This window comes from Berghia stephanieae, chromosome 7 (genome assembly GCF_034508935.2).
Source record: "Berghia stephanieae isolate SIO BIC M18660-M18661 chromosome 7, UCSD_Bste_1.3, whole genome shotgun sequence".
NCBI classification, from domain to species: domain Eukaryota; kingdom Metazoa; phylum Mollusca; class Gastropoda; order Nudibranchia; family Aeolidiidae; genus Berghia; species Berghia stephanieae.
The window spans coordinates 1,454,690-1,465,057 of NC_088366.1; the positions used below are offsets into that span (position 1 = coordinate 1,454,690).

The following is a 10,368-nucleotide window of genomic DNA, read 5'->3' on the forward strand; positions in this document are numbered from 1 at the left end:
TAAGGGAAGAGGGGGAGGAGAAAGAGGAGGAGGTGGTAAAGGAGGAGGGGAGGAGAAAGAGGAGGAGGTGGTAAAGGAGGAGGGGAGGGGGAGGTGGAGGAGGTAGAGAAGGAAGAGGAGGAGGAGGAGGAGGAGGAAGAAGAAGAAGAGGAGGAGACGAAAGATAGAAGTAAGAGGGATTTGGTATAAGGTATTAAAATGTCTTTTTGAGACAAACACAAGAATCAAATGAGAAAAATTATTCCCAAACATCAGCTTTCTTCTATTGGGATTTGAACCCAAGACCATACGGAGGAATATAATTATAGGACCAGTTTCAAAGATTGTTAGCCCTTTGCATGTTGCCAAAATCGTAGGAGTCACGACCAAAGGGTGGACTCACCCCTCGCAAGCACATACATACATACACACACACAAAACACACACGTACACTCACACACAACACACATATCACATAAATTCACACATATACAGACACACACAGACGCACACACACCCATCCACGCACATACATATGTACATTCATGCACACACTCATACACATACACACAAAACACATATGAACACGGATAAACACACACACACACAGACACACACACACACACACACACACACACACATACAGACTGGATACGATCACGTATAAATTCGGACAACCTTTGACCACCAGGCCATGATACCGTCGATCTATTCCTATTCTCAAGGTAACAAGCAATTTTTCATTCCACTCAACAAAAATAGAGATAAATTCATTTTTTGACAGCTGTTCAACATTCGTTGAAAATTGTTAGAGCCAAAATATGAATGACCACAAGTCACGACCAGATACAGGTCTGTCCAGCTGGCCTGATATGGCCTTGACAACAATACATGAATAGATCGATAGAACGTGGCTCAGGGGTACGCTCTTTGCCTCGTACCCGAAAGGTACCGAGTTCGAATAACCCGCTGTGCTGTGTGGCCTTATGTGGGGCTATGTGTTCTAGTGGTAAGACACTCGCTTTCGCATAGTTGAGTCCTTGGCAAAGGCTCTTTGCTCACATTCTCTCACCCGTACTCAGGTGTAAAATAAATGAGTGCCTGGCAGTTAACAACGTTGTCTCTGTCGGAAAAAAAAAATGTAATATCGCCTCACAGGCGTTGGGTATTGCTCTATATAAAAGCTAAATCTCAAGTGGCCTTGAGTAATTCCTAGCTCAGTTCGCGGCGCTGCACTGCGGCTGACGCCTGGGTTATTCCAGTGTTCCCTTGGAATAGACCTTAAAGGTAAATTTCCCCGAAGGGATGAATAAATGGAATTTTAGTATTTTTTTTTTCTCTATTACGTCACAAAAATTATTATTGTAACCTTGATATCTCTACGAGTAGTTTTTTATGTGGGATGGGGGGGGGGGTGGAATATTATACGATTCTTACACTCTTGCTATTTGGAATTCCGGACTTGTTCCCAACTGCTGCGGGAGCTTGCAAAGTTCGAATTCCAAAAGGCAAGAATGTAAGAAATCTTTTATTCAATCCATTTCGATTCGTCATCTCTGAGTAAGACATTTTTATAAATATTTAAATGCTACTTCTTTTTTCAAATCTAATTTTATTGAAATTTAACGTTTGATAATCTGACGTCACAAATTATTACTGTAGACTTGATACGCGTTGCTTTTCGAATTCAATTCCCTCAAGCCACAAAGTCGGACACAAACATAAGCATGGATGAACAATGAAAAGTCCAACAAAAAACAAAACCGTCTGGCTTGCATGAAAGTTAAGACTTGAAAACAAACACAAGAAAACCAAAGTTACCTCATGAAAACTGGATCGAACTCCTGGCACCGACAAATTCAGACAAGATATAAATTGTAAAAAGAGAAAACATCCCTCCACTCCAAGACGAAATACCCACATGTCAGTCGTCGTTTCACCCAAACCCTTGTCTAAGACATGGATAAATAGGTGAAGGATGGCTTTGAAAATAAGCTTTTATATAGCGCAATAGCCAATAAACGTGCTCAAAGCTCCTAACAAGGGGTCCCTGACCAACAGCAACATTTAACATGTAGAACCGGATAGGACACCTTTTAGGCGATATCACACTTTTTTCGGACAGAGACAACGCGGTTAACGGCCAGGTATTCATTTTACACCAGAGTACGGTGAGAGAATGTGAGTAACTAGCCTTTTCCAAGGACTCAACTATGCGCCGAGCGAGGGTCGAACCCAGAAACTTCTGATCCAAAAGCGAAAATCATACCACAAGACCACATAGGCGCACAGATACAGAGACAAATAGTTCCAGACGAATCAGAAAGTACATTACAAGAAACAAAAATCATCCGAACGAAATATTCTTATCAGTCCAAACAGGTGATTTTGTGTGTGACATTATTTGATACAAAAAACACTTTTTTTCAGATTTTTACCTCAAACTCCAAAATGCCTGATTCCTTGATTGTCACTTTGATATTCTCCAAAACACGGAACGTTTCGAATTTGACCCTTTCAGGAAATATCTGTAAAATCCAAGGCTTAGGCCAAACGTATTCATAGAAATCCCTGCTGAATCGGCGCCGTGGATTGGATTGGATTGGAATGGATTGGTGGAGTCAATATCGTCTTCAGACAACAATCCATTCTTCTCACCGAATTCTCTTCAAGGTCAAAATCACACACATACACACACATACACAAACACACACATACTTACAAACACATGAGCGTGTATGTATGTTTGTGTGTGTGTGTGTGTGTGTGTGTGTGTGTGTGTGTGTGTTACTTATAATCTTTTATCTAGGCACATTTAATTTGGTGAACGGTTTTACTGAAGAAAAACAACAACACTTATTTAATATTTTGGCCAGAAAACTCGACCTCCAAATATCGATCGATTAAACTGACCCACATCTTGACAAAAACTCTCAAACTTGGGACTTCAAGGAAGATTTCTGAGAAGCCTCAAGTTTGAGAGATTTTGCCAAGGTGAAGATCATTTTAATCAAGTGCTATTTGAAGGAAGAGTTTTCTGGTCCAAATTGTTTAAAATGTGTTTTTTTTCAGCCAAGGACAGCCTACAACCAATCTGTGCTGACAAAACGTCTTTTGACGTTTTGGTTGGAAAACTGACAAACTATATTCATGCTTTGCGTTAAGTTTAAAAAATCATAACATTCGCCAGCCGGATTTAACGTATCAACACACAAATCTATTTGTAACCTTGATTGAACGTTTATTGTCTGATTGATAGACTTAAGTGAGAACTACTCATAAAAAACGGTTGTCTAAAACAAGAACAAAGAGCTGAGTGATGTTAATTCCGTTCTATCTAAGGTAACCCAAGTCCATCGCCCATTTTAGAAAAAGCTGATTTGGACGTAAATTGATTTTATTGACAGACATATGAAATTCTGGAAACTAAGGATCTGGCACCGGTGTGTAAGATATAGATCTGAAAAAGTGTGGATGGAAGGGTGCCAGACAAAGCAAGAAAGAAAAATACAAGAAAAAAACATTCCCAAAAAACTTCCCAGACGTCCTTGACTGGGGATCGAAACTCAGACGTCCTTGAGAACGTCTGAACGTCTGCGTTTTGATTTCAAGTCAAGGACGTCTGTTTTTTGGGGATTGTTTATATCTTGTATTTTTCTTTCTTGCTTTGCCTAGCAACGTTTCATACACAGAAGTTCAAATCTATATCTTAGACAGAAATAAAAACCTTGGGTTAATATTTTTATCGTCCATGGCAAGAAAAGGAAACCTACAGGATCTTAAATTGATGATCAGTTGCACAATGTATGTATGTACTCGTTCTGGGGGACTGGTTTGACACTTCCATGGAGATTGAAACCAGTATTTTGACATCACACTATTGCCCCCCCCCCCTCCCCCTACTGATTTTCTCCTTTAGTCGTGTCCAACGCTTTGAATGCCATAGTGAAGACGCATCTCTATATTTCAAATGAATTGTTGATGCTACTTACTTGTGAATAAAACTCACAAATCACACAACACATACCAGACACTTAACCATACTAGAGAGATAACAGTCCCAAATGGGGGGGGGGGGGGGGGGGGGGGGCATACTGGTCAAGGGACGAAATAACTAGACAATAAAAGCATTCACTCGATAAATCTATTTTCGGCATCGAATAAACTCCAATATGTCACCGTTGTCACATGGTCGGTCACAAATGATTATTTCATAACAAAAAGTCACAAAAAGTTTCTGGTCTCCGGATCATTTCATAACTTGTGTGTGTTGCCACTTTGAATCATCGATATAGAAAGTAAAACAAAAAAAATCTGCCAAATTTTCAAAAAGGAAAAAGCTGTTTTTTCATTGTACGATAGAATACGTCAATAAAAACACATTCCAGACGCGTGGCCATTTTGGAATGGGGTTACAAAGTCAGGCCGGTGAATCGGAAAGACATTGGGACAGGCAGGTGATCGTCCCAGAGGCTTGGAGTCACCAGCAGGCCAAACATTCTAACGGGTTTTTTTTAACGCTTTCATGACGAAGAGGAATTTCAATCAAATCAAAAAACGATTTCCAGTGCGATTTTGGGCGACTTTGTGGTCGACGAATACGTTTCTAGGCGTCAAAGTGTTAGGTCACTGGTTCCAGTCCTGCTAAAGGCAGCGCAAAGTTGAGTCATTGAAAAGGGCTGTTTATTTATATTTCCTCATATACCCAGGTGTAAATGAGTATCTGGCTGATAACATAAAAAAAGGTTTGTAATGGCGTACTCCAGACCCCATATCTCGTTCCACTTGTTACATGTTGCTGTTGACTTGGCATCACTTGTAAAGCGCTCTAGGTAGAATTAGTGGATATTGGGCTATATACAAAAGTTATATATATATATATATATATATATATATATATATATATATATATATATATATATATATATATATATATATATATATATATATATATATATATATATCTGGTTATAACAGTGGAACTAAACGTTTTCACCGATATATCAGAAACAGCGATGCCTTGTGAGCGCCATCAAAGCCTCACTTCTTGTAAATGTTCAGATATCATGCGATTATATTAGTGTAAAATCCATTCTGTCTGTAAGGGTTAAATCACGTTGTAAAATAGATTTTTGTCTATAAGGGTTAAATCACGTGTAAAACCAATTTCTCTCTGTAAGGGTTAAATCACGCTGTAAAATCCATTTCTGTCTGTAAGGGTTAAATTATCACCCTGTAAAATCCATTTATGTCTGTAAGGGTTAAATCACGCTGTAAATTCCATTTCTGTCTGTAAGGGTTAAATTATCACGCTGTAAAACCCATTTCTGTCTGTAAGGGTTAAATCACGCTGTAAAATCCATTTCTGTCTGTAAGGGTTAAATCATGCTGTAAAATCCATTTCTGTCTGTAAGGGTTAAATCATGCTGTAAAATCCATTTCTGTCTGTAAGGGTTAAATCACGCTGTAAAACCCATTTCTGTCTGTAAGGGTTAAATTATCACGCTGTAAAATCCATTTCTGTCTGTAAGCGTTAAATTACGCTGGAAAATAGATTTCTGTCTGTAAGGGTTAAATCACGCTGTAAAATCCATTTTTGTCTATAAGGGTTAAATCACGTGTAAAACCAATTTCTCTCTGTAAGGGTTAAATTATCACGCTGTAAAATCCATTTCTGTCTGTAAGGGTTAAATTATCACGCTGTAAAATCTATTTCTGTCTGTAAGGGTTAAATTATCACGCTGTAAAATCCATTTCTGTCTGTAAGGGTTAAATCACGCTGTAAAAATCTATTTCTGTCTGTAAGGGTTAAATCACGCTGTAAAAACCATTTCTGTCTGTAAGGGTTAAATTACGCTGTAAAAGAGTTAATGTCCAATCAAAGCCGGGCTGAGTCAAGTCAAGATTTTCGGGTTGATTGGATTTGAACACAAGACCGTCGGTGGACAAGTCAAAGCAACAATGGATTCGCCACGTCTGTCCAATGGTTCACCTACTGTTATTGACTGACTGAAGGATTGATCCGTAACGTTTCCCATGGACGATTTAGTGATCTCAATGATTTTTTGATTGTATAAAAAAAGGGAGTGGGTGGAATGAGGGGGAAGGGAAGGGGGGGGGGGGGGGGGGGGGGGGGGGGGGGCGGCTGGCAATTCTTCTAAACTCCTTTTTAAAAAAACCGTATCTTAAATGTGGCCAGAAATCTCGTTTTCCAAATCGATCGGTGGAAATGACCTTGACTTTACCAAAAACTTTTAAACCTGGGATGTCCTTAAAGACTTTCTTGAAGTCCCAGGTTTGAGAGTATTTGCGAAGATGTGGGTCATTTTAATCGATTGATTTTTAAATGGCCAGTTTTCTGGCCAAATTTTTCGATACGTGTTGGTTTGTTTTTCATGGAAAGTCGGAGTGGAGGTCGTCAATGCTACACCAGACAAATTCCATTTGACCTTTCACCCGACTCGATGCCTCACTGGTTTTGTCAAGGACACTATAACAACGATGTCCGGTGGGCACCGTATACGAGGACCGAGCCGCTTGACACATGGTTCCAATCTTAACCAGATACTTCCCTATAATCAAGCTAGTTGTTATTAACACTCAAAATATCAAATGATCACATTGGTTGTGCTGTTGAATACCACTCGCTATCAACTTCCTGTTGCTGGTCGTTGCCTTGTTTTGTGACGTCATGATATAGCCCGTGTCCGACTATGAATTTACACAGGTTGTGTTCCAATAAAAGCGTAGTAGAGGTAACATAGCCACGCCCCTACCCTTTAACACCAAATAATTCGGACTGTCCGAACAGTTAATATTTGGCAAGTAATGACAGTGGTTGCTAAACTTCACGAATTGCACATGTGTTACACATTCGTGTGCGATAAAGTATTCGTACAACAATCACTAGTTCTACCAGCCAGATCAGCCATGTCAACACACACAACTATAAAGTGAAACGTAAGTCTTTATATAGTGCAATATCCACTAAACGTTCTCAAAGCGTTTTATTAGAGCCCCCTAGCCAACAGCAACACTAAACATGAAAGACTAGACATGACGCTTGTAAGGCGATAATACAATTTTCTTTGGACAGAGGCAACGCTGTTAACGGCCAAGTACTCAGTTGATACCTGAGAACGGTAAGAGAATGTGAGTAAAGAGCCTTTTCCAAGGACTCAACAATGCGCCGCTCGGACTTGAACCCAGGATCCGAAGGTTATTGTCATACCACTAGACCATATAACGCACAAAAACTACGTGCAACCTTAAATGCTTACAGTGTGAAGGAGAGAGTTTAATGAAAACCCAAACAGTCCGAAACTAAATGAAAACTGAAATGTTTAGTCTGATGGACGGCGTAACATTAACCTCATTCAGTCTCTCATCAGTAAACAACACGCTACAGTTGTCCGAGAGGGTTTGAGGGTATGTCACGAATCCCATCTTTTGATTGGTCCAAAGTGTGATGTCAAAAAAAACTGGTTCCAACCTCATAGGAAGTGTAAACCCACTCTTCCGGAGTACTGGAGACATGCCTTGTTTAAATAAATCAGAGTGATGACATCTTACTTTCTAGTCTAAGTATACACAGGTCCTCAGTAAATTAAATATTATACATCCTCGCTTGTTTCGTCCCGAAATCCTGAGAATCTGCCGATACATCCCGCTACTAAGATAGCTATGCCATCTTGTGATTCAATATGTAACCCATTCGTTATCAGTCTCCCCCGAAGGACTGGTTACATACACACTTCCAAGTAGTTCGGAACCGGTAGAGTAGAGAATGTGACGTCACCAATTTTCTGCTCTATTTCCTATCGTAAAAAATCACGGATTAATCTACGGTGCGAATGATTACTTGCCTTAACTCGTATCCTGACTCGTCCCGGAAATGACGTCAGAAAAAGAGCAGTGAGTTGTTTTCTGTAGAGCGAAAGGCAACACCAAACATTTTAAAAATGTTACCATTGATTCTATTACAAAATACTTCTCAATGTTTACTTTCTTTTGGTGATCATCGATGTGCGTTATGACGTCATTCATCGTGTATTGCCATGCTATAGAAAGAACGAATTTGACGTCACTCAGCTCTTTGTATTTTGTTTATAGACAGCCATTTTATAGATTAATTCTCACTGAATTATATCAAATCATACTATAGATAGTATGCAGATGACGTCACTCAGGCCTTTGTTATTGTTTTTGCCATCCGCGTTTGTGAGTTGTTCTCACTAAACTGTATTAACCAGACTATAAAAGTTCATGGTTACACAGAGTTTGTGTGTTGGTCCGTTATACTTCCGGATGGCAATGTTGTGAACTCCTTGGCCAAGCGCATTCTATCTATAAACGTTAAAGGATACACACAGTTTTGTGTATTGGTACGTTATAGATAGTATGCGCTTGGCTCAGAAGCTCATAACATTGCCATTCGGAAGTATAACGGACCAACACACAAAACTGTGTGTATCCATGAACGTTTATAGTCAGGTTATACAGTTCAGTGAGCATTACTCATAAACGCGGATGGCAAAAAACAATAACAAAGACCTGAGTGACGTCATCTTCGAACTATCTATATCCGGCTGGCGGATGTTATGAGTATTTTATCCAAACGCATAGCATCAATACGTTGACGACTGTTACATACTGATAAAAACGTCCTTTAGAGTCATCTTGCCTTGAACACGGAAAACTTACCTACAGTTTTAAATGTGAATCAGGACAGCTCGTAAAATGACTGGTTCAGTATTTCTCAGTCTTTTAATACCTCGTAATAAACCTGACCTAATTCCAATTTATAAGCGTGACGTGTGTATTTTGTAAGCGTTAAATTTTAATGTAGAAAATAATCATCTAGGCATTTCAATTAATTAGAAAAACACAAAAACAAAATGGCTAAATTGAAGATTAGATATGAAAGCCTGTCTGACCGTGTCGGGCCATTGATCCAACCAGACAAGACAACGATAACACGTGATAAAGGAATTGAATATTTTATAAATGAACTCTCAGTGACGTCGTAACAAAACAGATAACCTTTAATTTACGATCTACTTTTAGACAAAGCGCCTGATCTTATGATTTTAACTGAAACTTGGCTTGCCCCGCAAGGAGATGAACCCACCATCAAAGCATCAACACCACCAACCTACATTTTAACATCATTTCCACGTTTAAACTAGTTTGGCGGCGGTAAAGCAATTACTTTGAAAGAAAATCTTATTACAAATATTTTATCAGGCCTTATGAAAAAAAACCCACTAAAATGGATGTTTTGCATCTGAAGGTACATATGTCTGGTCATTATGAACATTACGTGTATTTATAAATCACCTGTTAACACCAAAAATAAAATAGCCATTCCACATGTGCGGTCCGAATTCCATAACACGTTTGAATGGTTGAACAAACAACCTGGACACCCTATGATTTTTGGTGATTTTAATTTTCATGAAAACAACACGACTGAATCATCTAAAATACGAAATACAATGACACAACATGATATGACCCAGCTCTTTTCTTCACCAACTCACAGAGAAGACCATATATTGGGTTGGGTTATGGTGGGAAATATTATTTTATCACAACTTTTTACAAATATCATTTACGTCCCTTTTTCTGACCATCACCTTATTATGGAAGATTTAAATATTTACACGACCTGTGTCAACTGTCGTGGTCTCAAGTGAGTAAAGAGCTACTCGACTATGCATAAAACAAAGATATGAAGATAAGACCCCAGAATTTAATAGTTACTTTAAATAAAAAACAATTAACGATTTGTTTAAGATGAATTAAAAAGAAAGATGAAATTTAATTCAATGAGATGAATAGTGATTGTGGCAGTTACAAATAGAAATGTGAATATATTACGTAACTTATGATGATATAATGTCAGGTTTGTAAGGTTACGTTTCCAGGCAGTTGAAAGGGATCGATTATATATTCCTCCGACGGCGGGCTCCGGTTTGTAAGGTTCCACTTCCAGGCAGTTGAGAAGGAATGAATTATATATTTCTTCGACTGCGGACTCAGGTTTGATCCTTGATGTGCCGAAGACTGCACTGTCAAAGGTAAAATCTCCAGCGTTTTGATGGTGGAGATAAAAATATCCACAAAGTACCAAAAGATAAAAATCTTCAAATATATCAATGTATGACGAATGGAGCGGCTGGCCGTCCGGCATAGATTGTAGAGAGAAGTGAGTGTAGAATGTCAGACATATCAGCTTTTATAATAATGGCTACGTGACAGAATGTAGAACGAAAAGTATTCACTAATTAGAAATTAATTCAAGGGATGGCTATTAAAGGAAAGGTGATCTAATATTAGAAGGTAAAGTTTTTCTAAGCCTAGCGAAATATAACTGGAGTGAGATGA

At 38.8% G+C, this 10,368-nt stretch overlaps 1 protein-coding gene across 4 annotated transcripts in view; it reads right to left on the reverse strand.

Annotated features, from left to right (window-relative positions):
• LOC144976325 (sodium-dependent proline transporter-like) overlaps positions 1–8,813 on the reverse strand; it is a 37,803-nt gene extending 28,990 nt beyond the window's left edge. Inside the window, exons 1-2 of one of the 4 annotated variants that reach the window (XM_078920535.1) lie at positions 8,683–8,720; positions 7,845–7,905 (exon numbers count right to left, since the gene is read on the reverse strand). The gene's annotated coding sequence lies outside the window, so the exon portion shown is untranslated. Of the gene's footprint in view, positions 1–2,417; positions 2,558–7,844; positions 7,906–8,682 lie in introns of those variants that run through there. The other 3 variants (XM_078920534.1, XM_078920537.1, XM_078920536.1) reach the window with 3 other exon arrangements.
• Positions 8,814–10,368: the final 1,555 nt, after the last annotated feature.